Genomic DNA, 27,059 nt, shown 5'->3' on the forward strand with positions numbered 1-27,059 from the left:
TTACCAGCATTTTACTTTGTCATTGCTAAGTGTGGTAATAACACCCTGGTGTGGGTTATGTCCATCCCTGGGCTCTCAGTGGTGGCTGTACTTTGCAAGCCAGGGTTAACAGTCAAGATGCTGTTGGTGAACTCAGTTCCTCATGTTGACTGATGGTGAGGACAGAACTGCAGCACCAAAGAGCCTGGATGGCAGCACTCTGTCATCAGACTCTGTAGTCTTTTTGTGTGTCTTAACTGTGCTGTTTTTCTTTCTTTCTGCCTATTTCAACCTAAATGACTTTTGTAGGTTGTCTAAATAGACTCAGACTCTGGCAGCTGCCGTGATTCTCTGGAGACTGCCCGTGTTATTTGTACTAGTAATATGGTGAAGGTCCTTATTGGTGACCCTGCCAGCAGCTCTCCTCTGCCACTCCTGTGTGTGTGATCACCTCAGCTGTCAAGATCTAGACTGCTTCGCCTGAGCGCTTCCTTTTGCTGCTTCCTTTTGTATGTGTCTGAGTGTTTCGCCTGTATGTGTGTATGTATGTGCACCATGTGAGTGCCTGGTGCTAGACAGGTCAGAAGAGGGCATTAAGTCTCATGTGACTGAAGGTAGGCATGGCTGTGTGATGGGAACTTGTTTGCAAGAGCAACAAGTACTCTTAAACACTGAGCCATCTTTTCAATCCCTTGTCAGTGGAAGTGCCAGGGAATTCATGCTCCTTTCTGCAGGGCAGCTGCATCCCCGCATGACAAAGCTTTTGTGTGCGAATCCTCCCACTTCCTCTGAGCTGAGAGGTTCACAGTCACTCACTGGCAACATTAAGGTCCAGAGTCCAGCCTCATGACTGCCTTTGCTGCTGTTCCAGTGCTGGGATAAAGAAGTGTGAGCAGCTTAGCCTTACATTCAAGTCTTTCTCAGGTCTACTCCTGGGGAGACCCACCCTCAGTCAGGATTCCTTTAACAATGAGAACTGGACAAGAATGACTGCTCTTAGCCACTCTTCTACAGAAGAGAGGCAATAAAGAAACACAAGGTACAGAGACTGGAGAGAGAGCAGCAAAGCTTATTTCTGAATGCCTTTGGCAGCATAAAAAATCCCAAGATATTCAAATTAATGAGAATATTTATCAAGAAAGCTAGCCAAAAAAAAATCAATACATTAAAATCAGTTCCATTTTTTACTTCTAGCAATGACTAGTTAGAAAATAAAATTTTAAAGAGGCTTGCTTCTACCAAGTATAAAGAATGAAATACCTGTGATTAAATATAAAAGATGTGCGAGATCCCCACAGAGAAAATTTGGTTCAAATAATTTGACAAGGTCTTTTTTGTAGATGCAAAATTTATTGTAAAAATATTCATTACCCATCAAACTGATATGTAGGTTCAGTACAATCCTATAAGAATGTTAACAGGTTTCTTCTTCTTGATTTTCTTTTGTCCAAGTTTGCAAGCTGAAACGTATACACACACACACACACACACACACACACACACACACACAGAGAGAGAGAGAGAGAGAGAGACAGAGAGAGAGACAGAGAGAGAGACAGAGAGTGTCAAGATACATTTATTTATTTATTTATTTATTTATTTATTTATTTATTGGTTATGCATATGCCAGAGTGCACACAAGGAGGTCAGAGGATAACTTGGGGGAGTCAGTTCTCTCTATTCTCGGAGTCCTGGGGATTGAACTCAAATAGGCTTGGTGACAAGTTCCTTACTTATTGAGGCTTTTTGCTATCCCTAGACAAGATACACACACACTCACACACACTCACACACACTCACACACACACACACACACACACACACACACACACACACACAAACACACACGGTATATGTGTATGTATGTGCATGTACATACACACACACACACTTTCCCTACCATCATGGGGTTGGACTCTTAACCCTCTGGCAACAAAATCCCAAGAGATGGATGGATGGATGGATGGATGGATGGATGGATGGATGGATGGATGGGTGGATAGATAAATAAAGACAGACAGACAGACAGACAAAGATGTGTAGCTCTGGCTGTCCTGGAACTCACTGTGTGGAGCAGGATGGCCTTGAATTCACAGAGAGCCACACTCTATTGCCTCTCAAATTCTGGGATTAAAGACATGCACCACTACACATGGCTCTGCTCAAGATAATTTTAATGAAGATAATGGCCCAACCAGTGTAGAAGCTTATTACAAAGCTGCAGTAATTAAGAGAGTATATTTATTATTAATTCAAGGATGGCCTGAACAAAGAGAACAGCATAGAGGTACATGAATAGCTGATGCTTGATTTACACCGTATGTGGTAATTCAGCTGGTCTTCTCAGTAAATGAGATGTGAAAAGTATATATTCATATAGAAAAATGAAATTGGAAAATAATGGACAAAACTAATTACAAGTGTATATTTAACTTAAATGTAAATTGGAGAACAATAAAGTGCCTAGAAAGTACTAGAGGAAATTCCTTTCTGACTTTGGTTAAACAAGACACAGTAAACACTAAGCATAGAAGACACTGACAAATTTGATCCTGTTAGAATTCAGGCACTGGGTCTGGGTATGTAACTGGGTTGTGCTATTGTATGTGAGCCCCAGGGTTCAACCCCCAGCACTGGGGACAAAAAGATATAATTAAGAGAATTAAGGATGGTCATGGTAGCATACCTGGTAAATCTCAGCACTCAGGAGGCAGAGTTAGGAAGTTTGAGGCCAGCCTGGCTCAAATGAAACCTTGTCTCAAAAGCTGGGAAGAGGGGAGGTGGTAGAGAGAGTGCAGGGAGCAGAGGGAGGGGAAATTATGGTTGGGATGTGTGGCAGGATTTTTCCTGCCCAGTGTATTTGCAGTAGAGCTCAGTGATTGGGCAGTAGAAAAGGTAGGTGGAGCTGGAAGTTGGGAGGAGGAAGGAATGAGGGAGGAGAAGATGGCCGAGGATGTCCATGTGGCTTTAGCAGTCTCAGGTAGTTTATTTATTCAAGGTTAGGCAATTGGGTTAACAATTCTAACTGTGTGGGCATCTTGTGTATTGAGTATTTGCTAATATAGAAATCCACTGGATAATCTTAAGCATTAAGAGTCTTATTTCTACTGGGTACTGGGAATTGTTATATCTACCGCGTGGGGCTGGCAGAGTTAGCCCTTGAACCATGCTTAGAGCCATGGACTCCACAGAGCTGACCAGTGGAGGCAACAGCCAAACCAGCGTCTCGTGGGTCCCAGGCCGGCACTCCTGGCTAGCCAGTGCCGTTAGTGTGAGAACAACATGGAGGCTAGCAGCTAGCTGAGCGGCTCACCCCTTCAAACACCTCCCACAACAGGGATGTAATATATGAGAGAAGAATAAAAAAGGAAAAAGATACATAAATGAAAATATGCTTGTTAGTCATCAAATAGCAATTCAACTGTGAAACTGGCTGTGTATGACCTGTAAAATGTCAAGTTCATATAATTTCATGTAAAATATAGATACATGTGTAGGTATACATTTTTTTGCAACCTACTTTAATAAGGATTCAACCTCTCCTCTTGCCCACCACCCAGCAGAGGTAGAGGAAGAGAAAAGTTATTAGGATATGGGGAAGTGGACCTGTTCAGCAATAGTTCTTTGGGGGAGAGCTCAGTCTTCTTTCTTAGCAGTCCAGTCCCATAGCAAACACCAGATAGGACTGGGCAGCTGCAGACCAGTCCTCTAGGCAGGCAGACAGCACACAGGAACCGGCAGCTACAGACCAGTCCTTTCAGCAGGCAGACACCAGGCACGAACCAGCAGCTGTAGTTGCATCCTGGAGAAACCGCAAGGCTCGCCAGCTGACCCGAGACAAGGCTGTGGAAGCAGCAAGCTGCTGCAGGAACCTCACGAGCAGTTCTTTGGGGAGTTTCTCTCAATGGCAGCATTACCACAAGTGGAGCTCAGCAACACTATTCAGGCAAACCAATACATGCATGTAGTTAGCGAAGATCGTCAGGGCGGCAGGGCAGTGCTCAGTGCTCACCTCCCACTGTCTGGGGTCACATTCATACTCCTTCATCATGGCTCCTTTCACATGTCTGCTTTATCAAGAGACCCTTTCACCTGTGTGCCCCAGCAAACCATCATTTGACATAACTAATTTTCCAAAGAATCTAGAAGCATCCACTCCATACATGCTAACACAAAATACAGATTAAAACCATGTAAAGAAACCTGTACACACCCATCACAATAGCTCTGATTGTTTGTCTTGACCAGCAACTTGATTGGACTCGGAATCACTCTGCAAACAGACCCGTGGGGCTGCCTATGAGGGATTACTAGCCTCAGTTAGTAGTCTGGTCGGCACTATTCCATGAACTAGGGGGCCTGGACTGCAGAAGATGAGAACGCAGAGTGAGCACAGGCTTTCAGAGCGTCCTGCTTCCTAACTGTGGATCCAGTGTCACCAGCGAGCTCTGTTCCTGTCACCACACCTTCCCTGCCATGATGGACTCTGGAAGCTAAAACAAACCCTTTGATAGATACTTTCACACACCAATGAAACAAATAACTAATATATATTTTAAAAAATTAAATCTGCCTATACTGAGTGTTGGTAAAGCATCACAGTCTTAGCAGGAATGTAATCTGGCCTTGTCTTAGGGCATCCCTTTGGCGTTATAACGCTGTAACCTGGGTGTACATCCTCAGCAAGTGTGTCTGTGTGTACATTGAGATATATGTATGAATATATATGAGCACCACTCATGAGTCCCAAACTGAAAATAGCCCAAGAGCCTGTAACAGTGCAATAGACAATTCCTAGCGACAACAGCTTTGTGGTGTCTGAAAAATACAACTTTAAATATTTCTTTATGTGGAAGAATGCAAAATTACAAATACAAAATTTAGTACTACAGCAAAACCATGAAGAATATGTTTAAGGGAGACAAGGTATGGTGGTTTGGATGATAAATGTCCCCCAAAGTCTCTGGCATTTGATTGCTTGGTCCTCAGTTGGTGACCCATTTGGAGAGGCTTAGGATATATGGCTTTGCTGGAGGAAATATGTCACTGGAGGCGGGTCTGGGAGCCTAAAGACTTACACTGTCTCTGCTTCCTTTTTGTGGTTCAGCATGTGAGCTCTCAGCTTGCTGTTCTGGGCATCAAGCCTACTTGCTGTCTCTCTTCCCTACCGTAATGGTGATGGACTCTTATCCCTCTGGCTTTGTTAGCCCCAAATAAACTTTTCCTTCTGTAAGTAGCCTTGATCATGCTCCCAGAAATAGAAAAATAACTAATATACCAGGCTTCTGCCCTTCTGGGTTTTAAGGATAGAATTTGAGTCATTGATAGGGGGGGTAGACTGGACTCCCAAGGGAGGCTGCAAATGAGATGAAGCAGAATTTGATTCATGATTCACCTCAATGGCATCTGCTTCCTCAGCAGTCATTTCCCTTCCTTTCTACACCCTCATTTATGAGAGCACAAGGCAGATATATTTCACGTACTAAAGTCCATTTCATTATTCAACACATTTATTTTTTGACTTTCCACTCTGAGATGAGCTCAGTGTCCCATGCTAGAAACTGAGGATGGGATGATGAAGAAAACATGGGTGTCCTCTGCTCTCTTGGAATTTAGACTCCAGCTGGGTGACATGAATACATCAACAAGGGCATAAGTCAGTACAGATAGTGATAACACGAAGGTCATGATGTGATAATGGTTGTAAAGAAAGTGGAATTGTTGGTGAAACAGAGATAGTCCTGGAATGCAAAGAGAGAGAAGGTAAGGTTGGGCTTTGCAGGCCAAGGTCAGGCAGTGTCATAGTTACTGTTGTATTGCTGTGAATTGGCCAAGGCACCTTATAGAAGAAAGCATTTAGTTGTGGGCTTGCTTATAGTTCCAGAGGTTGGTCCATTATCATCATGGTGGGGAGTGTGGTGGCAGGCATGCAGGCAGGTATGGAGCTGGAGAAGTAGCTGAGAGCTTTACATCGGATCCATAGGCAGGCAGCATACAGAGAAACATTAGGCCTTTCATTGCTTTTGAATCCTCAAAGCCTGCACCTTCTCCAACAAGGCCACACCTCCTAACCCTTCCCAAACAGTTCCACTAACTGGGGACCAAGCATTCAAATATATGGGTCTATGGGGTCTGTTATTCAAACCACCACAGGGGCTTAGCAGTTATTGGAGTGGTAAAGAGATTCTTGAACAGTGCTAACCAAGGAAGTAACATGCTTGGGCTGAGAGTTTAGAAAGCTTCCCCTGGTGTTTGTGAAGTTATAAGGAGGAGGCAAGACTTGAACAACACATGTTTGGCAAATATTTTGAGGACCAACAGTGAGCCAGACACTGTTCTAGGCTCCTGGAACATACGTACCCCAAGATACCTGCCATTTCAACTGCTCAGTAACAGGTAGAAGATGATGGGTGAAATGATGGTGGTCGCATTGAGTCTGGAAAAATGTCGGTTGACAAGAGAAAATGTTTCCCAGAAGAAATAACAACAATCTGTAGGAAATGCTAACGGCCAAAAAGCAGAATTGGAGAGAGTAGCTGTATCCCGTCGCTGATGTTGAGTGTTGACCATGTGTCAGTCTGACGTGACAGACATCATCCTACAGATGTGAAACCTAGGGCACAGAGATGTTACAAAGCTGCTGGCAAGTATGTGAGCTTGATCACAAGCAGTCTCACCCCAGGACACGTGACTATTGTATAGCAATTTCCTCCGAGTAGAAGCATTTCATCCTGGAGGAAGTTCCTTAAGACTCGGGAAGTTCTAAGGGAGGCTTCCTAAGACTCAAGATCTAAAGGGAGCAAACAACTCAGAAGCCTCAGGAAGTCCCTGAAACTTTCCAGATCACAAGGCCCTTCCTTCTTCATGGTTATTTAAGCTGTAAGGACTGTTTAGGAAAGGAGTCTCTGAGCTATGGAGCTGCTTGCAAGTTAAGTACAGGGCTCCAGAGTTAAAGCTCTCATGAGTCACTAGGAAGCCTGTTAGTGATGCTCCTGTCTTTTGACTCATCCCTGCTCTTAATCTGTAACCTTCACTCATAGTCCTGTAAGAAACCCCAATAACCTCATGGATTCATCAACTTGGGCTTCAGCTGTATGGTTACTTTGGTCTGTTGTCAATTTCTTACCTGGGATGAGTAGATGTTTATCCATGTCTCCCCAGGAATAATGTCACACAACACCAACCTTAACAAGTGACTGACTCTTCTGAAGAATGACACCAGGTGCCCTTACTATATGAAGCTATGGATTTTATCAAGGCCTTTTCTCCTCTTTTATGCTTGGTGATTGAGGCAGTTATGGCAGAGCATTGTCTTAAGCAGCCTATGGAGTTCTCCTCCCCTCTCCCATTTGGGTGCAGCCAGATCCTTGACTTCATTACAGAAAAGATTTTCAGAACAAATCAGAATGAAGGAAAGTTAGCAAGTTTATTGAGATAAAGAATGTCTGCTTTCAGGCTGAAGTAAGTTTTAGAGAGAGGACTGTGTAGGAAAGGGAGTGTACACAATCCCACAGCATTTGTGGGCTTCCCAAGGGAGAGAGCTGCAGTTAGGTATCATTACAATGATCATTCACATGCCCCATGGCTTTCTTTTTACATTTTCATTACTCTCTCTCTGTGTGTGTGTGTGTGTGTGTGTGTGTGTGTGTGTGTGTGTGTGTGTGCACATGCATGACGCATGGAGATCAGAGGACAACTTATGGGAATTAGCTCTCTCTTTCCACCCAGAATCTCAAAGATACAAACATCTCAGTCCTAGGCAAGTATAAGGCATTTGCTGCTTTTAACATCCTTGTTTGAGATGTCTATAGGAAAACATTTTCTCTGCAGGGAATTTTGGACTTTGTTGCTTGACTTTCAGCCAGGAGGAAAGGCAAACCAGGAGCGTCTTCGCTTCTCATGCCCCACTAGGTTTTCTTTTCCAGCGTGTCTCAACAGGAAGAGGGGCTTGGTGGAAGTGGGAGTCTGGGCATGTGTGAGGGCTTCTGGGCAGGGAGTCTAGAAGAGAACCTATTGTTTTTAGGAGACAGCCTACACTTAGAGCTTATGACAACAACACCATGCTGAGCTCATGCCTGGAGAGATGGCTCAGTGCTTAAAAGCACTGGCTGCTCTTCCCAACATATAGGGCTGTGGCTATGGGTCCCAAGGCTGCTGTGACACTGTGTTCTCTGTGCTCCATTGCTTGTTTAGCTTCCGACTGACTTTGTCCCTTTGTATAGTAGTGTTCTGTTAACTCTGCCCGCCTTCCCACACACAGTGTATGTAAGATGAGGCATTTCTTGCCTTATTATTGATTATTGTGGTTGATATTAGGTTTTTTGTTTGTTTGTTTTGGGTTTTTTTTTTTTTGTTTTTTGAGATAAGGTTTCTCTGTGTAGCCCTGGCTGTCCTGGAACTCACTCTGTAGACCAGGCTGGCCTCAAACTCAGAAATCCATCCACCTGCTTCTGCCTCCCAAGTGCTAGGATTAAAGGCATATGCCACCACTGCCCAGCTTAGTTTTTCTTTCAATACAGGGTTTCACTATGTAGTTCTGGCTCTCCTAGAACTCTCTCTGTAGGCCAGGTTGGCCTTGAACTTGGAGATCCACTTGCCTCTATTCCCCAAGTTCTAGGACTAAAGGCATGGTCCACTATACCCATGAGTGCTGTGTTTCTTAATAAACTTGCTTGCATAGGTCATCAGCTTGTGCAAGACCTCCTGATCCCAAACCTCCCTATCCTTTTATCATCTCATCCTCAGGCTGTTATCCCCCCCTTAGGATCCTGCCACTGAAGAACGACCTGCTGGTCCATGTCAGACATCAATGCAGGCAAAACACCCATAGACATAAAATAAGAATAAATTTAAAAAAAAAAAAAAAAAAAAAAAGCTGAGTTCAGGCTAGATGTGCTAACACATGCCTGGAATCCCAGTACTTGGGAGGCAGAGACAGGCAGATCTCTATGAGTTCAAGGCCAACCTGGTCTACAGAGAGAATTCTAGTATAGCCAGCTCTACACAACACAGAGAACTCTGTCCCCCCAAAACAAAACAAAACCCACAAACAAACAACAAAAAAACATCCCGAGCCCTGACAGGTAGCAGAGGAACTGGAAATGCCAGGCTGGTTTACTGCTGCCGTTGGTGGCACCCACTTGGCTGGGGAGGATGGTGCTGAGCTCTCACGGGAGCTCCTTGGGGATTCAGGCCCTAGAACTAGTGCACCCAGGAAGACTGGAGCAATGCATCCGATGCTATCCCCTGCTGCCAAGCACCTGGAGATGTGAAGAGCATGGCTGAGATTTTATCAGCGCTCATCATGAGAAGGAAACCCGAGTGAAGGGCATGGAGCTGTCTCCAGGGCTGGTTTGCAGGATGGTGGGCGTCCCTAACTCTGAAGCTCTGCAAAAGGAAAGGTGTGGGTGCCAAGGTTTAAAACAGGAAGACAAGTGTGGGAACTAGGAGACATGGGTAATGATGAAGGTTCAACAGGAAGGATAGAAGGGGACCCTGTGTGAGTCAGGGGACTTAGAACTAGATCCCAAGGCCTATCACTGAGGAAGAATCACCAAACCAAGGCAGGCGGAGCAGGAAGCCCTCATCCAGTGCCTGCTTCATGAAAGGCCCAGGCTGGAGGGATAGGCTGTTAACACATCATGGGAGGAGACAGGAGTTCTAACCACTGTCACATCCTACCCCATCCATCCTGGTAGTAAAATTTGGTCCTCAACACATGACTTCCTGGGGCAGGGTAGATCATGGAGGGGCTTATGGAGGGCAGATACAGAAGAGAATGCTTTCGCCTTCTACTGGAGCCACTTTCAGAATGACACCCGTCCCTCTGGAGTTTGTCCACTGGTGAGGAAGGGGAAGTGCCTAGGGTCATCAGGTTCATTTGCTTCCTGGGACCATTATTTTAGAGACTCAGCTTCTTCCCAAAGCCCCGCCCCCTACTGGAGAATGCTGGCACTACAAGGTCTTTTACATTGTTCATTTCTAGCTTCTATTCATGTTAAGAGATATCATTTTTTATTTACACTGTCAAAATTGTCTTTAAAATAATTTTACTGGGCCAAGCTGTCTGAGGCCCTGGGCTCCTATCTCTCCACAAGATGCCTCTGCCCAATGGCTGTTCTTACTTAAAAGTCTATGCCCAAGCAGTGTGAGGGCCACGGAATGAAGACACAAAGAGAAGACAGGAAGAAAGACAGGGGACAGCTCCTGGATGGGAAGGCAGGCATTGGGATCAGCAGGAGGAAGAGGCTTGCTGATCCAGGACCAATAATAGCTAGGATTCTGCTTCTCAGTAGCTAGGACTTTTTCAAGACTTTGGACCAAGTCTCTGCTAGGACAATTCTTGTGCCCTTAGAGGATGGACCCAGTCCTGGAACCTGAGCCCAGCAGGCTCCCCCAAGAGGTCACGAACTCCATCTTTCACTCATCTGGTGAGGTGTGCCTGCCCTTGTGCCTCAGGGTGAATGACGCCTGGGAGAGGTAGGGGAGACACAGTTATAAGGGGCTGTCAACTTGACCTCGAAAGTCCTTCCTAACCGCCCCCCCCCTGCTGTCTGTAACTGCCTGATCTTACCCAATTCTGGAACCTCACCTGCCAGCTCCCAGCCAGAGCAGGAGCAAGACAGAAGCCACTGTACGACCACAGGCGAGAGCTGTTCACTTGAGGAGACAGAAGCTTGGAGAGCTGACAGAGAGTCCCGGCTGCAAAAACAGAATTCCTGTGAGATTACAGCTGACCTCGATCAACCTAATATTAGTCAGTCTCAAAGAAGAATGTTTGCAGAGACAGCCTGTCTCCCAGGATAGTCTGTCTCAACTGAGCAAACCATCTCAGGAAGGAGAAACCACAGGTCCACACATAGTCCCCTGGGGCAGCATGGACTTCCTCAGTCACAAGCCCCTTCCCCACCTCTCTAAAAGGTCCCAGCTAGCTTTCCCTTTTGCAGGACCTCCAACCTGTGGGAAGAACCTGGCTGTCCTTCACTGTCTGAAAGGAACATTCTCTTCTCTTGAGGTCATTGCTGGTCTCTTTCTGCCTTCTCGCTCTTTACTCTGCACGCAAAATCTAAGAAAAGGTTCCTGGAGGAACCATCACCGTTCTACTTAGGAAAAGCCATCTCTGGTGTTATTTGGCTGGCCAAGAGCCAGAAATTATGGAGTCTTCTGTCACACCCTAAGACAGACAGACAGACAGACAGACAGACACACACACACACACACACACACACACACACACACACTCCACTCAGAATTGGAAAAGCTGGGCCATTCAGAATGTGACAAGTTGCATATCTACATGACAAGGTGGGAAAGAAAGAGGTGACATCATGGGGGAAGGGTCTTTTAGACTGTCAAAAGACTTATCTGTAGCCAAATGTGACATACTGTGCCTGTAATCCCAACACTTGGGAGACTGAGACAGGAGGATCAACATGAGTTTGAGGCCAGCCTCATTACATAGTGAAACCCTGTCTCCTGTTTCAAAAATAAATAAAACCAGGCCAAAGGGCACGTCTGTCTTGAGTTCAATTGCTACTAATAAGCTGACAATGCAGTATGTGAGAAGCAAGTGACACCCTGACATTTTAAAAGCAGTTTATAACCCCAGCCTTTTGTGATTCTCGGTGTACTTAGCAGCATTTAATTGCTTAAAGCCAAAAATGAAGCAAATAAACATGGACACGTTACTTCATATTCTCTCAGCAAGGCCGTGAGACTTAATAATCACCTCATGGGTAAGAAAACTGAAGCTCAGCGGATTCGAGTGTCCCAGGACCACAGCGCTCGTAAGAGCAGAGACTCAAATCCTGAGCAGATGGGGAGCTCTGGCACCCCAACAAGTCTCAGATGTTCCAGATGGATCCTCCAAGGGGGACCCTGTCCAGGCCAGCTGGACAGTCAAGTGGGACCCTTAGACCCTGTGGTGATGACTGAGATGTGTGAGAAAATAAGGAGGCACAGCAAGTTAGGAAGTCTGATCAAGCTGGCAGCATTGTTATTGTTCACACAGGTTATATACTCTGAAAACAGGATCTGGGGAGGGGTAGGAAAGGAAAGAGGGCTTTGTAGGTGGAGGAAGCTGGCTGCAGCTGTGGGGTCTAACTAAGTTACTCTCACAAAGCCTTGCTGTTACCAGGGGTTCTAAAAACATCTATCTAGCAGGATGTTGTCTAAATCTAGAGATCAGGAGGAAGGGTTACTAAGGTGAGTTGCTATGAGGCCTTGTTTGAAGTTCTGAGAACTGACAAGTGAATCATGGAAGGTAAGCAGAAAGAAGAATAATAGATAGGAAAGCCAAGGGTGAGTGTTTGCCAAGAGTAAGGCCTTGCCATGGCTTCCCACAGGACCCTATGCAGTTTGGGGAAGGGACATCTCTCTCTCTCTCTCTCTCTCTCTCTCTCTCTCTCTCTCTCTCACACACACACACACACACATACAATCTCTGTTGTTGTTGTTGTTGAAACAGGGTCTTTTTTTATAGCTTTGGCTGTCCTGGGACTCCCTATGTAGACCAGGCTTGCCTCAAACTCACAGACATCCGCCTTGCCTTTGGCTGTCACGTGCTGGGATTAAAGTCATGTGCCACCATGCCCAGGGGAAGGAGGAACAGTAATCACACCCTAGTTTTCTGGGATGAGCCTGGTAGATTTCCCCAAGTATCAGTTCTTCTCACCGGTTCACCCTGTAGGAACATTCTGGAAAGATATCACTTAAAAGTGTGAAGCCAGAAGACAAGCACATGTCCTGGTTCCGGTCCCAGAGAGATGGAATCCAGGGATCTGATGGCCAGTTTTCCTGCCAAGATCACATGGATGAGTTCTCAGGCCCATGAGTGGTCCGTGCTGCACATACCCAGTACACAGGGCAACTGGAAAGGACGTGAGTAATGGGACTGCAGAGCGGCACTGCCGGGAAGCCAGTGAGCAGGCCAGTGGTCTTGTCTCATGTCAGCCGAGAGCCTTTGGTCCATGGCTGATGTGTACGGAAGGACTGGATTGAAAGCACGCCTCCTGTTGCCTACCTTTGTCTTCTAGGGACAGTCACAAAATGAAAGGAGTTCTGGTGACTTACGGGGAGATTACTTATCAAGTGCAAGTGCCTTCTTTCGTTTGGGCCCAGCCCTTTCTTTTTGGACCTGCTTGCTCTTCTCTGATTTGAATTCGTGGATCCCTCCTCACAAACCCCATTGACAGGCATGGCAGGGAACAATATTTAACTTGGAGAGGTTTCAGGGATGAGCCTCGAAAGACACACTGCGACAAAGCCCCGCAGTAGGCGATGGACTGGCCCTGTCTGCTTAAAGATGGAAGCAGGGGGACGGAAGAGTTTAATATTGGCTAAGAAAGCAACAGGGATTCAGAAGGAGCACAGCATAGTGGAGAACCTTCTGGAAGTGGGGGGGTGCCTGGTGGGTAGGCTCTGGATTCCCAGGACATTTCTGGCTCTGTTGAGACCATGGACATATGACTTCAGTTCTTCACACCCTCCCTAACACAGAAAAGTGGTATGGTTACCTTCCTGGGCAGGATTAAAGTCAAAATATGAAAACTCCCTGAAGGAAAAATTCCTCATTTCCCCACTGGAGGGCTCCCCAGTTCCTGTCTCTCAGTCACTGGTAAAGTTCTCTTCCAAGAAAATGAATACAGGCACTGGCTTTGGAGAGACTAGGGAGATCAGGAAATCAGCCTCAGGGGTGCAGATTGAAAGTGTAGATAGGCCTACCATGGTTACATCTATGCTAAACACACAAAGACTTTTCCCTAAACCATACAGTATAACAACTATTCACATTGTATCATCTGTTACACCTAGAAATAAATAAAGCACCTAGAAATAATTTTCATATAAAGTGAGAATGTGTAGAAGTTATGTACAAATGCTAAGTCATTTCATACAAAGCTTTTAAACATGTTTGGACTTTGACAGCTTTGTGGGGAGTCCTGGTGTGTGTGTGTGTGTGTGTGTGTGTGTGTGTGTGTGTGTGTGTGTGTGTTTCTCCCTGTACCCGGTCTCTCCTTTGCTCGTTTTGAAGAATCCGAGCACTTTGGGGCCCTGATAAAATGCCATCAATTTGGTACCTTCAGCCATCTTTATAGAAGGAAAACTGATGTCAGGCTGGGCGAGGGTGGAGCAGGGGTCTTCTCTGCATAGACACACCTCCTCTCAAAGGACCCCAGATGGTTTACACTGCAGGCTCCTCCACAGTTATAGACTTGAGAAATAGAGAGTAGGAACCCCTACAGTGAGAGGTTTGTGATACAGCTGCTTAGATGAAATTCTAGGCCATGTGTAGAGACTGACAGAGCAGTTCTCAGTGTGGGGAATGGGTTTCCAGACCCATGAAGGTCTGTTTAGGCCTAGCCTCTGGAGGATCTTGCTCTGTGTGTAATTTTTATTTGTTTGTTTTTAATTTTGTTTTTGCTTTTGCTGTTGTTTTTAGGGAACTGGGTTTTTTTTTGTTTTTTTTTTTGGTTTTTTTTTTTTTTTTTTTTTTTTTTTCTTATTCAAAGAACACTGGGCAATCATTGGTTTTTAAAGGGATGATATGATGGGTGTTATATGGAGATATAGTGATGCCAACAGCTAATGGATGATGAAGCATAAACAGTATAAATAGGTAGACAGATAAAGGGCTCTGGAATTAACCCAGGAGGAACCTGCTGGATCCTGCTAGAGGGTGGGAACGATGCAGCTGGAGAGCCAGCTGGAGTCTGCCCTGGTCAGCCTGCTTCCCCCTCACCCTCCTTTCAGAGAAATGGTCCCTAGCCTTGTCACCATGGCAGCCAGTCTCCTCAGCTTGGATTGGTTGCTGGGTCACATCATTAGTCCTGTGACTGACCCTGTGATGGGAAATGGTTGCCATGGTTCCTTCAAGTATGCAAACAAGCAGCTGCTGTTCTCCAGGCTCCAGGAGCAAAACCAGAGACCAGTGTGTCCAATGGAAAATCCTGGGAAGATTTGGAGAAGCCTGAGTTGTTTTCCTCTGGGCTTGTTTGACTGCTACCAATAAATGTTCTGCATTTAGTGGAAGGGGAAGGAAGAGAGGGGGAGTCTGGGCTCTCTGTGCATCAGGTGAAAATGCCTGTTTCCTCAGTGGCTTAAGAGCACTTTCTGCTTTTCCATAGGACCCAAGTTCTGTTCTCAGAATCTACATAGCAGCTACCAACCCTTACACATAGTGCATAGACTTACATGTGCCAGCAAAACATGGATATACCTACAATACAAATACATCTTAGAAGAAGAAATTTCCTTGTTTGTTTTTGAGACAGACACTCATGTAGCCCAGGCTGGCCCTGAACTCTATTCCTCCTGCGTCAGCCTCCCAAACGCCAGGATTCCAGGCATGAGCCATCACAACCAGCTTTCAAGCTAGCTCTTTCCAGATGTCTTTGGAGGCCCTGTGGGTGATCTCCCAGCCTTGTCAGAGTCTCTGAGTGAGAGGCAGGAACAAAACACATGACAGGGCAGGGGCTGTGAGAGCTAGTTGTGGCAGGCTTTCCTTTCAGACCCTAGGTCACGTTTGTCCTGCCTTCAGATCCATATTCCCCTCTTGTCATTACTGTTCTCTGTAGGACAATCATACTAACCCCACCATTAACCATCTACCAAGATAGATCTTCACCAAAGACTGTGGAAACGTTGTATTTGGTAGCTACGAACAGTTGCCCCTAGGAAAGGAGAAGTCCAGCCATCAGTGCTAAACCCAGTGAAATTCCAGCATGTTCGAGGAGTCCAGTTCTGTGTAGCTCAAAGCACATTTACACTCAGTGCATCTTCAGACTCTCTCCAGTCTTCAGAAACTGTCTCCAGTACAGATATGTATGTGCCCAGCCCACCTACTCAGGAAATACAACAAGACAAGCTAAGATCCTCTTCTATGCAGATAGAATTAATACACATCCTCACACACACACCCCTGATTCTTGATTGTAAGGGTACAGCTAAAGGTAATGTTGGCATTTAGTCTAGGCTCCAACCCACAGTTACCTGGTGCCTGACTCACTATAAAAAGAGGCTGCTTGCCCCCTCCTCTCTCTCTTGCTCTCTTGTTCTTGCCTTCCTGCTCCCCCCCCTCCACATGCTCATGGCTGACCTCCCCCCCCCCCCGCCTTTCTCTATTTCTACTCCCTCAACTCCCCTCCCCAGGCCCTGAATAAACTCTATTCTATACTATACCATCGTTGTGTGGCTGGTCCCTCAAGGGGAAGGGCTGCCTCAGTATAGGCCTGCAGAGGCACCCCTTTCCTCACACCTAATGGCACCTCCACCAAACATATCTCTGGTCTCTATCTTTGTATAAAACACAAAAGGTAACTCATAGCAAGTCACATTTATTTACTTCCGGTTCCTACCAGCTACTTTGACTGCTAACACCCACCTTCTTCCTCTTCATCTCTCCTCCATTCAGCACGCTTTAGAGAGCCCTGGACTTCGCTCTGCCTGGCCACTACAATGCAGTTGCCTTGGTTCCTGCCCACAAGGCAACTGAAAGCTCATCAAGAAAGTTCAAAACACACACAGTGTACATAAACTACATTCATCCAACAGGCATGAAGAGCCTCTGCAGTAGAGGCCATGAGCACCTGCTCCAGATGCCCTGGCCTGACTCTCAAGTCGCCTGCAGTAACAGGCAAGTGGTCAGTACAGGGCATGAGCTTCCTGTTTAATAAGCCCTGGGAACACTCCACTGCCATCGTGCAGATCTTCTGGAATGCCAGACTCGAATAGCTGTGTATAGACAGCCCCGAGGTGTCTAGGACTTAGGATCCTATGAAGGGTGGGTGATCCTTGACTTCTTAGGAGGCTGAGTGAGTGATAAATATTCTACATATTCCTCCCTCGGAGGGCAGGGTTTTGAGACAGATTTTCTTTTCTTATGTAGCCCTGGCTGGCCTGGAACTTGTTATGTAAAGTCACAGAAAATCCACCTTCGTCTACCTGTTGAGTGAGTACTGGGATTAAAGGTGTGAATCACCACACTTGGCCATCAGCAGGATTGATCCCCACATTCACACAGAAGGGACCCTCACCGATGTGCCCTGACTGCCTTCTGAGGTCCACAGTCCCCATGGCATGATTCTTCCTTTCCCTTGCTTGCCTCACCTGCAACCAGTGCTTACTTCAGGATTCCTTTTGGAAGCTCGCTCTGAGAGATCTTGGATAAGACTCTTGTCATGCAAGCGTGACAGTGGGAGTGCAGGTCCCTAGTACCTACATAAAGACTGGGGGTGGTTGTCTCTCTGTAATCCTAGATCTCAGAGGCAGAGAGTGGATTCCCTAGGGAAACCTGGCTAGCTAGCCTAACCCAGATCACAGAACTCCAGTTTTAAGAAGAGATCCTGCCTCCGTTAATGAAGTGGGAGGTGACTGAATAAGACACCTTGCCTCTCTGTCTCTCTGTCGCTGTCGCTGTTGCTGTCTCTCTGTTTCTCTCTCTGTCTTTCTGTCTCTCTCTCTCTCACATACACACACACACACACACATGTACATACTTAAATGCCATAGCCATGAACTACAGGAGCCTCCTCTCTGAGAGAGGGAAAATGTGTGTTGATAGGTTTTGGTGACTGCCTGGTTTCTGTGGAGAGAAGGAAAGGGAGCCAGACCTAACCTTAGAGAACTGTTGGCTGTGGGCGTAACTGTGGCACTGGCAGAAGCAGGCACTGGCAGAAGCAGGCACTGGCAGAAGCAGGGAATGATTTGGCAGAGATTGTTTACAGCTAAGAACTGAGGACATAAGCAAACTTAGGAGCACGGCTCCCGCCAGCCATCCCTTCCTCTCTGCTGCTGCTTTACTGACGTGTTAACTTCCTGTCACCCCTAGAGGGTCCTTGTGCAAATGGATCAGAATAGTTCCCATATGAAAAAGTAAAACAAAACAAACAAACAACAACAAAACACAAAAGCTTGGTGTGGTGGCTATTCCTGGTTGTCAACTTGACTGTAACTGGAATGAACTACAATCCAGAATTGGAGGGCTCACCTGTGATCCTGATCTCGAGGCACAGTGGCTATGAAAAGCTTAGGCCCAGGCAAGGTTTTAATCCCATGAGACTAAGGCAAGTCCCAGATCCAGGCGTGTTGGTACACACCTTTGATCTGGGCTACACCTTCTACTGGAGACCTACATCAGGACATTGGAAGAAGGAAGATTTGCTCTTCTTCCCCTGCTTGCCTTGTGGGACTGAGCAACGGATAAATCTTGGACTTTTATTCACAGCTGCTGCTGACCATTGTTGGGGAGTTGGACTACAGACTCATCAACACATTCCCTTACTATATAGAGAGACTGCCCATAAGTTCTGTGACCCTGACTACTACACTTGGCTTTTGTTCCTGGAAGTAGTAAGCTTGATCATTTATATCAACCTTCTTGCAAAAGACACCTCCACTTGCGTTCAATCTCATTGCTTGCCTAGGAGTTAGGTTCGAATGCAGGAAGGTTATTTGGCGCCATTATCCTAAAGCACAGTGTAGAGACTGGTCTGCAGCTTCCCAGTGAGCCCGAACCATAGCTCTCCACAGTGATAAACATGGACTTGGGTTGCTTTTCTGTATTTTTTTTTTTTCAGGTTTTGATTTTTCCAGCCCTGTTGTTTCTTCTGCTTCTCACATCCATGGTCTTGTGTACTTTCATGACCAAGTTTTAAAAAAAACCACAAACTATAAAAATCTCATCCAAGAGAAAAAGAAACAAGCTACTCATAACTATCAAAGAAATGGAATTCATCTTAAGCTAGTCTCCAGGCCAGGATGGTTTCACTGGCAAAATCTACCAAATATTTCCAGAAGAAATAAAATAGGGGCTGAAAGATGGCTCAGTGGCTGCAAGCATGAAGACCTGAGTTTGAGTCCCAGCACCTACATAAAGTCCTGGCACAGCTACGTGTGCCTGAAATGTCAGCACTGGAGACACAGACAGGAAGATCCCGAGAGCTCACTGGCCAGCCACACTAGAAGGAATGGCAAACTTCCCACTCAGTGAGAGACATTGGCTGAAGATAATTGAGCAAAGAAGGAGAACAGGAAGACACCTATGACCTCCTCCAGCTTCCACATATAGGCATGGGTGTATATGCTTTCACACTCAGGTGCACACACACACACACACACACGAACACACATGCATGCACACACACAGGCACACACACACGTGCATACACACGAACACATACACACACACACACACACACACACACAGAGGCACCATTGGCAGTGACGTTGAAGTACACGGTGGAGTTGACCATGGCTGCAGCAAGCGGCAAAAGTGACAGTAGCATCTGCCATAAACAAACATTTTAAAAGAAGAAACGAAGCATCTTTACAGTCTCCTCCATCAGAAGAGGGGAGAGTATTTTCCACACCATTAGATAAAGTAAGCAGTGCCTTGATACCAAACCAGGAAACAGGGATAGGAACTGAAGAGGGGCGTTGTTCGTGTACACAAATGTACACAAAGACTCTCTCAGGCAAATGACTTTCTGTTTCAATAATTTGTCTCCATTTTTCCCTTCCAGATTTTATTAATTCATGCTATTATCTCTTAATATAGAGAATCTTTTATTTACTCTTTGACAATTTCATATGTGTAAGCAATGTACTCTGATCACATATACCTCAGCTCCCCCATTCCCAGGAGCCCCCAGCTCTCCCTCCCTCTACGCTTCTCTCCAGCTGCTTCTTCTGATGATTTTTCAGACACAATCACTTAATGCCAGCAGCTTCACGGGAAGCCACTCCTTTACCTTGTACCATGGCTTTTGTTCTGTTTAAAACTCTTTTATTGCCTTTAACACTTGCTCTCTGATGCATGGATTATTTAGAAGTGATTTTGTTGGTGGCGGTGGTTTTTTTTGTTTGTTTTGGTTTGGTTTTGGTTTTTTCGTTTTTGTTTTTATCAGCTAAGTGTTTGAGACTTCTCTGCTATTGATTTTCTGTTTTCAGTGTTATGGCCATAGAACATTTTGTACGGTTTGTTTTGTAATAGAGGATAAGGATAAAATTTCATTATGCACTTGAAAGAAATATGCATTCACTGTTGTTGGGTGGAGTGTTCTACAGATGCCAATCAGAAACAGCTCTTGATGGAGTGACTCAGTCCCTCTGTTCATGCTGCTTTTGTGCCTAGTGGTTTCTCTTGGTTTCTGAGAGGAGAATGTTACAGTCTGCAGACACAGGGGTGATTTGTCTGTTCTCCAGTACTGTTTGTTCTGTGTCGAATGTTTTGAGGCCCTGGCAGGAACACGCATGTTAATGCCTTCTTGATGAGTTAATTCTTTTATTAATAAGCAATACTCTCCTGTATTCTGATTTTCTCTGTGCTAAAAGTCAGTTCATCTAAAATTAATACGAATGCCTTGGTTTGGCTCCGGTTTGTGTTAGCATGATCTCGGCTTTTTTAGCTTGATCATTTCCTATCCACGTATGAGTTTTTGCTTTGCATTTTTTGAGACAGGATTTCAAATTCTGGGATTACAGGCCTACACCATCCCCCAGCTATGAGGTCCTGGAGATCAGATGCAGGGTTTTGCTCACCCTAGGTAAGTACTCCACCCAGCTATACCAGCAGCTCCTCATTTGCATATCAGTTTTGTGTGTGTGTGTGTGTGTGTGTGTGTGTGTGTGTGTCTGTGTCACAAGGTGGGAGAAGGGTTTATTTGGCTTACAGTTTGAGGATACACTTCACTATGCCATAGAAGACATAGCAACAGCAACTTGTGGCTGCTTACTCACATCTGGTTAGATCAAGAATCAGCGTGAAGACAGGAAGTGATCCCACAGTATAAAAACTTTGTGTTTGCCCCTAGTGACCCACTTTCTACAGTGAGGCTCCATTTTCTAATCCTCCAATAACCTAAACAGCAGCTCCAAACTGGGGCTGGCAGTGCAAGTCTTTAATACCAGAACCTGGGAGGCAGAGGCAGGCAAATAGTTGTGAATTTGGAGCCAGCCTGGTCTACATTGTAAGTTCTGGACCAGCAAGAAAGACATAGTGAAACCCTACCTTTAAACAAACAAACAAACAAACAAACAAACAACCAGGTTGTGGTGGTTCAGGCCTTTAATCCCAGAACTCTAGAGGTAGAGGCAGGCAGATCTCTGAGTTTGAGGCCAGCCTGGTTTACAGAAAGTTCCAGGATAACTGGGGCTACACAGAGAAATCCTGTCTTGAAAAACCAAAACCAAGAACAAAAAACAAACAAACAAAACAAACAAACAAAACAAAATGTCATTAGCTAGTGGCCAAATATTCAAACATATGATTTATATTTCATATTGAAGCCATTTAAGCCCCAGTATTTTACTTTTTAAAGATTTTTTTCTTTTTATTATGAGTATGGACATTCTGTTCACAGGAGTTACAGGTAGGTGTGAGGCACCATGTTGGAGCTAGGAATCAAAGTCCATCCTCCACAAAGTAGCATGTGCTTTTAACCACTGAGCCATCTCTCTTCACTTCTAAATGGAACCTGAGAAGAACAGACAGAATAGCCGTAAGGAGACAGAGCTCAGGAAATAAACCCAAGATGACCATAAAGGTCCTTGTAGGGAACAGTAAAGGGTACAAGAGGGGACTTCAGGGAAAGGGATGGTATATGACGGCATAAACAATTTCAGGACTATCCTAGAATTGTTGGAGAATGACCAGCCAAGGCAAGAGTGGACTGGATAAATCTGCTGAAGGCATTGTCACGGCCTGAAGATGCCTGGGGTTTGGAGGTTCAGTGTGCTGGAGCTGTGCACCGTGCACTTTACTCACGCATTCTCACCTCAGGGAAGGAAACCCGGAGTCTCCTGAGTCCAAGGAAATTGCTTCTGACTTCCATCACCATGGTGGATGTGCTGCTTCTGCCTGGATGGGTTGCCAGGGAGACGTTAACTGCACCGAATAACTGATTCCCACAACGATATCTGGTTGTCATGGTGCTATGATGTATGCTAACAAGAACCTGCTGGCTTCCAGTTTCTCATCTCACTCTGCACAGGAAACCAGAGAGAGTGAGAAGACCCGAGTGTGAGAGTCAAGAGGAGGCAAGCTATCAGGCCATGCTGAGTCACTGTGCCTCAATTTGCCCAAATCAATGCTGCTTGTACAGCCCTCTTTGGAGTGGCCTGGGAGAAGGGAGGCCTAGAATGAATGCCCAAAGTTCCAACCCCAGCTTCCTCCCATTTTAAAGCTTCTTTAAAATTTTTCCTTCCCTGAGCAAAACTCTATAGCAAACTAAGGCTTCTCTGCCCTTGCTACCTACAAATCAGTCTAGATTTCTTAAAAAAGGACTTTTTATGAAAATGTTATTTGAGCCTAAGAGGCAGAAGAGCAGGCCATAGCCAGAACCTCTGAAGTGAAATCCATAATAAGATCAGTACACAGGTGTGTCGGGAGGCATCAGAGAGGAGAACAAGGGAGCACGGTGTCTCCTTGATACGGATGGAGACCGCCTTTCTGAATAATCCTTTCTTCCAGGTATTACTCCTAACAAGAATGCAGGACAAAGAAGGACTGACAGACTGTAGCCTTCTCTCACTTGCTGCCCACAGTCATGTGATGTAATTCTTTTCCTTCTCTCCATGGATTAGAAAGTTAACCCCCGCCTCGTGAGCTCTATGTTCAGTAGGCTTGAGATTCCACGGTCTTCTAGGAACATCAGTTGGCAGCAGAATCCCCATCTAACAAACAGCAAAAAGAAAGAAGATCTATGCTTACACATGGTCTCTTTGTTTAATTTGATATAGAGTTTCACTACGTTGTCCTGGCTGACCTGAACTTGCTATATTGACTAAGTTTGTCTCAAACTCACAGATAGCTCCTACCTGTAGGCTTAGAGTTTTCAAAACCTACTTTAATTATGGTCCTTTAATACTTCAACCTCCCTTCTAGCCCACCACCCACCAGATGTAGGGGAAAATAAAGGTTAATAGGAAAAAAAAGAAAGGTTAATAGGAAACAGGGGTTGGGGTCTGTTTAGAAATAATTCTTTGGGGAGATTCCAATGCTGTATGTATCTTGGGGGCCTCATAAAAGCTGGTGTATGCTGCATGATTGGTAGCTCAGTGTCTGAGAGATCCCAGGGCTCCAGGTTAGTTGAGACTGCTGGTCTTCCTGTGAGGTCACCCTCCTTTGTTGTCAGCAGTCCAGTTCACTAGCAAAACACCAAACACAATCACCTAACATGAATCAGTAACAGTGGTTTGATCCAGAAGAGATTACAATGCTCGAAGACCCAGACAGAAGCAGCCGGAAAGAAGCAGTTCTTTGATGTGTTTCTCTCTATAAAGTTACAAGCGATCAGCAAGGTGAACCGATACAAAAGCTTAGTTCATTGCCTGTCGGGTTATACTTAAGGCTTCTTCCCAAACATCACACACCTCTCAAGAGTCCATTCCAGCAAAACATCACATGCCCTTTCACCAGGCAGCTTCAGAAAAATTCCAAACATCCTCTCATAAGAGAGTTTCCAGAAAAATGTCACACAACACAACTGAGTCTCCAACTGTTTTAGTTAGGATTTTACTGCAGTGAACAGACACCATGACCAGGGCAACTCTTCTAAGGACAACATTTAATTGGGGCTGGCTTACAACTTCAGAAGTTTAGTCCATTATCCTTAAGGCAGGAGCGTGGCAGCATCTAGGCAGGCATGGTGCAGGAGGAACTGAGGGTTCTACATCTTCATCTGAAGGCTGCTAGCAGAATACTGGCTTCCAGGCAGCTAGGATGAGGGTCTTAAAGCCCACACCCACAGTGACACACCTACTCCAACAGGGCCACACCTTCTAATAGTGCCACTCCCTGGGCCAAACTTATACAAACCATGCCAACGAAACCAGAAAGTCCCATTTCATATACCTTTGCTTCTCAATTCCTGTGATTAAAGGCTATTATTTTGGTAGCTAGTCCCAGAGATACTGGAATCTTAAAAGGGAAACGATTCAGGTATCTTTTTTCCTGTGTAAAAGCAGGCTCACATTCAAGTGATCCTATGCCTCAAGTTAATTTATTTATGTATTTATTTATGTATTTATTTATGTATTTACTTAGTTATTGGTTTATCTTCTCCTTTTTAAAAAAGCATTTACTATTTATTTACTATTCTTTAATCTTTTTTATAGTCCAGTCATTAATCCCTCCCAGTCCACCCTCTGACTCTTCTTCATTACATTCCTCCTTCTCCCACCCTCCCATCACCACCCCCACCACACCTCCCCACTCCCTGGGGCCTCAAGTCTCTGGAGGGTTAGGTGTGTCTTCTCTTACTGAGGCCAGACCCAGCAGTCCTCTGCTGTATGTATCTCAGGGGCCTAATATCCGCTGGTATATGCTGCCTGGTTGATAGCTCAGTGTCTGAGAGATCTCAGGGCTCTAGGTTAGTTGAGACTGCTAGTCTTTCTATGAGGTCACCCTCCTCCTCAGGTTCTTCCAGCTTTTCCCTAATTCAACCATAGGGTTCCCTGGCTTCTGTTCTTTCAGCTTCTTGTTGGGCCTCTTGGAAGGCAGCCATGCTAGGTTCCTGTGGTCTGTAAGCACACCATAGCATCAGTAATGGTGTCAGACCTTGGAGCCTCCCCTCGAGCTGGATCCCAATTTGGGCCTGTCATTGGAACTCCTTACCCTCAGTCTTTTCTCCATTTTTGTCCCTCCCTGCAGTTCTTTTAAACAAGAAAAAATCTGGGTCAGAGTTTTTGACTGTGGGATGGCAACCCCATCCCTCACTTGATGCCTTGTCTTTATACTGGAGGTGGACTCTACAAGTTCCCTCTCCCCAATGTAGGGCATTTCATCTAAGGTCCATCCCTTTGAATCCTGAGAGTCTCTTATTGGTTTTTCAAGACAGGATTTCTTTGTGTAGCTTTGGCTGTCCCAGAACTTACTCTGTAGACCAGGCTGGCCTCAGACTCAAGAGATCTGCCTGCCTCTGCCTCCTGAGTGCTGGAATTAAAGGTGTGTGCTACTGGGGCTGGAGAGATGGCTCAGTGGTTAAGAGCACTGATTGTTCTTCCAGAGGTCCTGAGTTCAATTCCCAGCAACCACATGGTGGCTCAGAACCATCTGTAACAAGATCCTATGCCCTCTTCTTGTGTGTCTGAAGACAGTGACAGTGTACTTACACACATAAAAATAAATAAATATATTTTTTAAAAGGTGTGTGTTCCCAATGCCTGGCAGGTTGTTTTGTTTTTAGTTACATTTATTTCCTACATGTGGACACATATGTGTGTGTAGGTCAGAGGACAATTTTCCCTTGTGCCATGTGGGTATGAACATTTCAGTTGTCCCCATTGTTTATTTAACCTTATACATTTGATCATTTTCATTGACTTCGTGGAGCTCCTGAATTGTTTATTCTCTGAGACTTAAGAAGCCCTCCTTTAGGGCTGGAGAAATGGCTCAATGGATAAGAGCACTGACTGCTCTTCCAGAGGTCCTGAGTTCAATTCCCAGCAACCACATGGTGGCTCACAACCATCTGTAATGGGATCTGATGCCCTCTTCTGGTGTGTCTGAAGACAGTGACAGTGTACTCACATATATAAAATAAATACATCTTAAAGAAAAGAAGCCCTCCTTTAGAAATCTCTGAGTCTTGTGCCATATTGTGTTGCACACCCTTAATCCTAGTTCTCAAGAGGCGGAGGCAGACAAATCTCTGAGCTCAAGGCCAGCATGATCTACAGAGTGAGTTTCTAGATAATCCTTGGCTGAAAGACCACTTAAAGAAAGAAAAAAAGAAAGAAAAAATAGAAAGAAAGAAAGGAATGAAGAAAGGAAAAAAGAAAGAAAATTCCCTGAGTCATAACAAGTTTCCCTTTATGGTTTCCTAAGTCTTAAAAGGTTCTCTAGGATGGAATATATCAATTCATTGTTTTATAACACCTCTCAAATTGCTTCTATAAATCATTTAAAAATAAAATGTCCAGCATGTAATCAGTGATAACAAGACAAACTTTCAGATCCTGGCATGGGAAATCAGCTTGTGCCAGATAGTCCTGATAATATGTACTGACTATATATATTCCAGACAAAAGACAAATGAAACTGTGTGGAGACACGTAGTCCAAGCAAAAGGAAGAAAAGTAACTGGGATCATAACCCTTGATGAGTAAACACTCCACCTGGTGAGTTCCACGTAAAACGGGCATTTCCCCCAAGACACTCCACCGTTCCCTGCAGCATAGAGGGAAAGCGGACTTGGGCAGATAGTAATGGTGTAACTGGCTGGGAAGCAGAGCTGTAAGTACTTAGATGCCAAGGCAGCCAGAAATTGAAGAGAAATTCTGGGCATTGACTGGTCTATAGAGAGGGAACCTAAAATCTGAATGCAAATTTCCCCCAAATTTTCAGCCGTCTTCTAAATAGCACATACACAGGGTGAGATTTCCAAGAGCCCAAAGGAAAAGCCAAATATCTGAAGAGAGATTTTGGCAGTTGCCGAGGTTCTAGGGAGGCTAAGCCTGGAGTCCAGAACCCACAAAATTAGGGAGCCCTTCTAAACACCTCTCACTGAGTCTCAAAAGACCCTGAGCAGTTAATACTAAAGAAAGATAGTGTAATCCAGAGACTCCACAAAGCATCAACCCCAAAACATCCAGTTTACAACAAAACTTACACTGGAGCTTAGAAACGTGGCACAGGACACGTGGCAGTGGACCAGGCACTTAGTTATTGAAATGGATCTATTTTAAAGTGTACGGTGGTTAGGTGGTTAGGATTAGGGCAACCGCAACGGCTGTGAGGAATTAAGGATGGGCATTCAATGTTTTGCGGGTTGAACCCATACGGTTACTAAAAGATTTTAAATGGATGAAGATAAAACGAGGGCCAAAAGCAATAACCAGTCATCGCGCTGAGTGCTCACTCTTACCTCGCAGTTCATATTTAAATATCACAACCAAACCCATGAAGTTGGTTCCATTTCCACCCTCATCTCATAAGCAATCAATTTCTCCATCCTTGGCGATTGAGAATGGAGGCTTATCTGTAAAAGTGCGTAGAGGGTGGGGGCAAAAATTCCAAAAGGTCGAATGGAAAGAAGCCAAAGGGAATGGCCAACTTGGGTAGGCGGCTGCAGGGGCAGAGC

At 45.2% G+C, this 27,059-nt stretch overlaps 1 long non-coding RNA gene across 2 annotated transcripts; it reads right to left on the reverse strand.

Annotated features, from left to right (window-relative positions):
• Window positions 1–2,136: 2,136 nt before the first annotated feature.
• On the reverse strand, window positions 2,137–27,034 carry LOC143441789 (uncharacterized). 2 transcript variants are annotated; one of them, XR_013109474.1, is made up of 5 exons: window positions 26,844–27,034; window positions 21,753–22,650; window positions 10,571–10,680; window positions 6,340–6,592; window positions 2,137–3,917 (listed from the first exon to the last, which is right to left on the reverse strand). It is a non-coding gene; the product is annotated as an uncharacterized LOC143441789 (long non-coding RNA). The 2 variants fall into 2 exon arrangements; XR_013109473.1 differs by lacking the exon at window positions 2,137–3,917 and adding an exon at window positions 3,927–5,720.
• Window positions 27,035–27,059: the final 25 nt, after the last annotated feature.

This window comes from Arvicanthis niloticus, chromosome 3 (genome assembly GCF_011762505.2).
Source record: "Arvicanthis niloticus isolate mArvNil1 chromosome 3, mArvNil1.pat.X, whole genome shotgun sequence".
NCBI lineage: Eukaryota > Metazoa > Chordata > Mammalia > Rodentia > Muridae > Arvicanthis > Arvicanthis niloticus.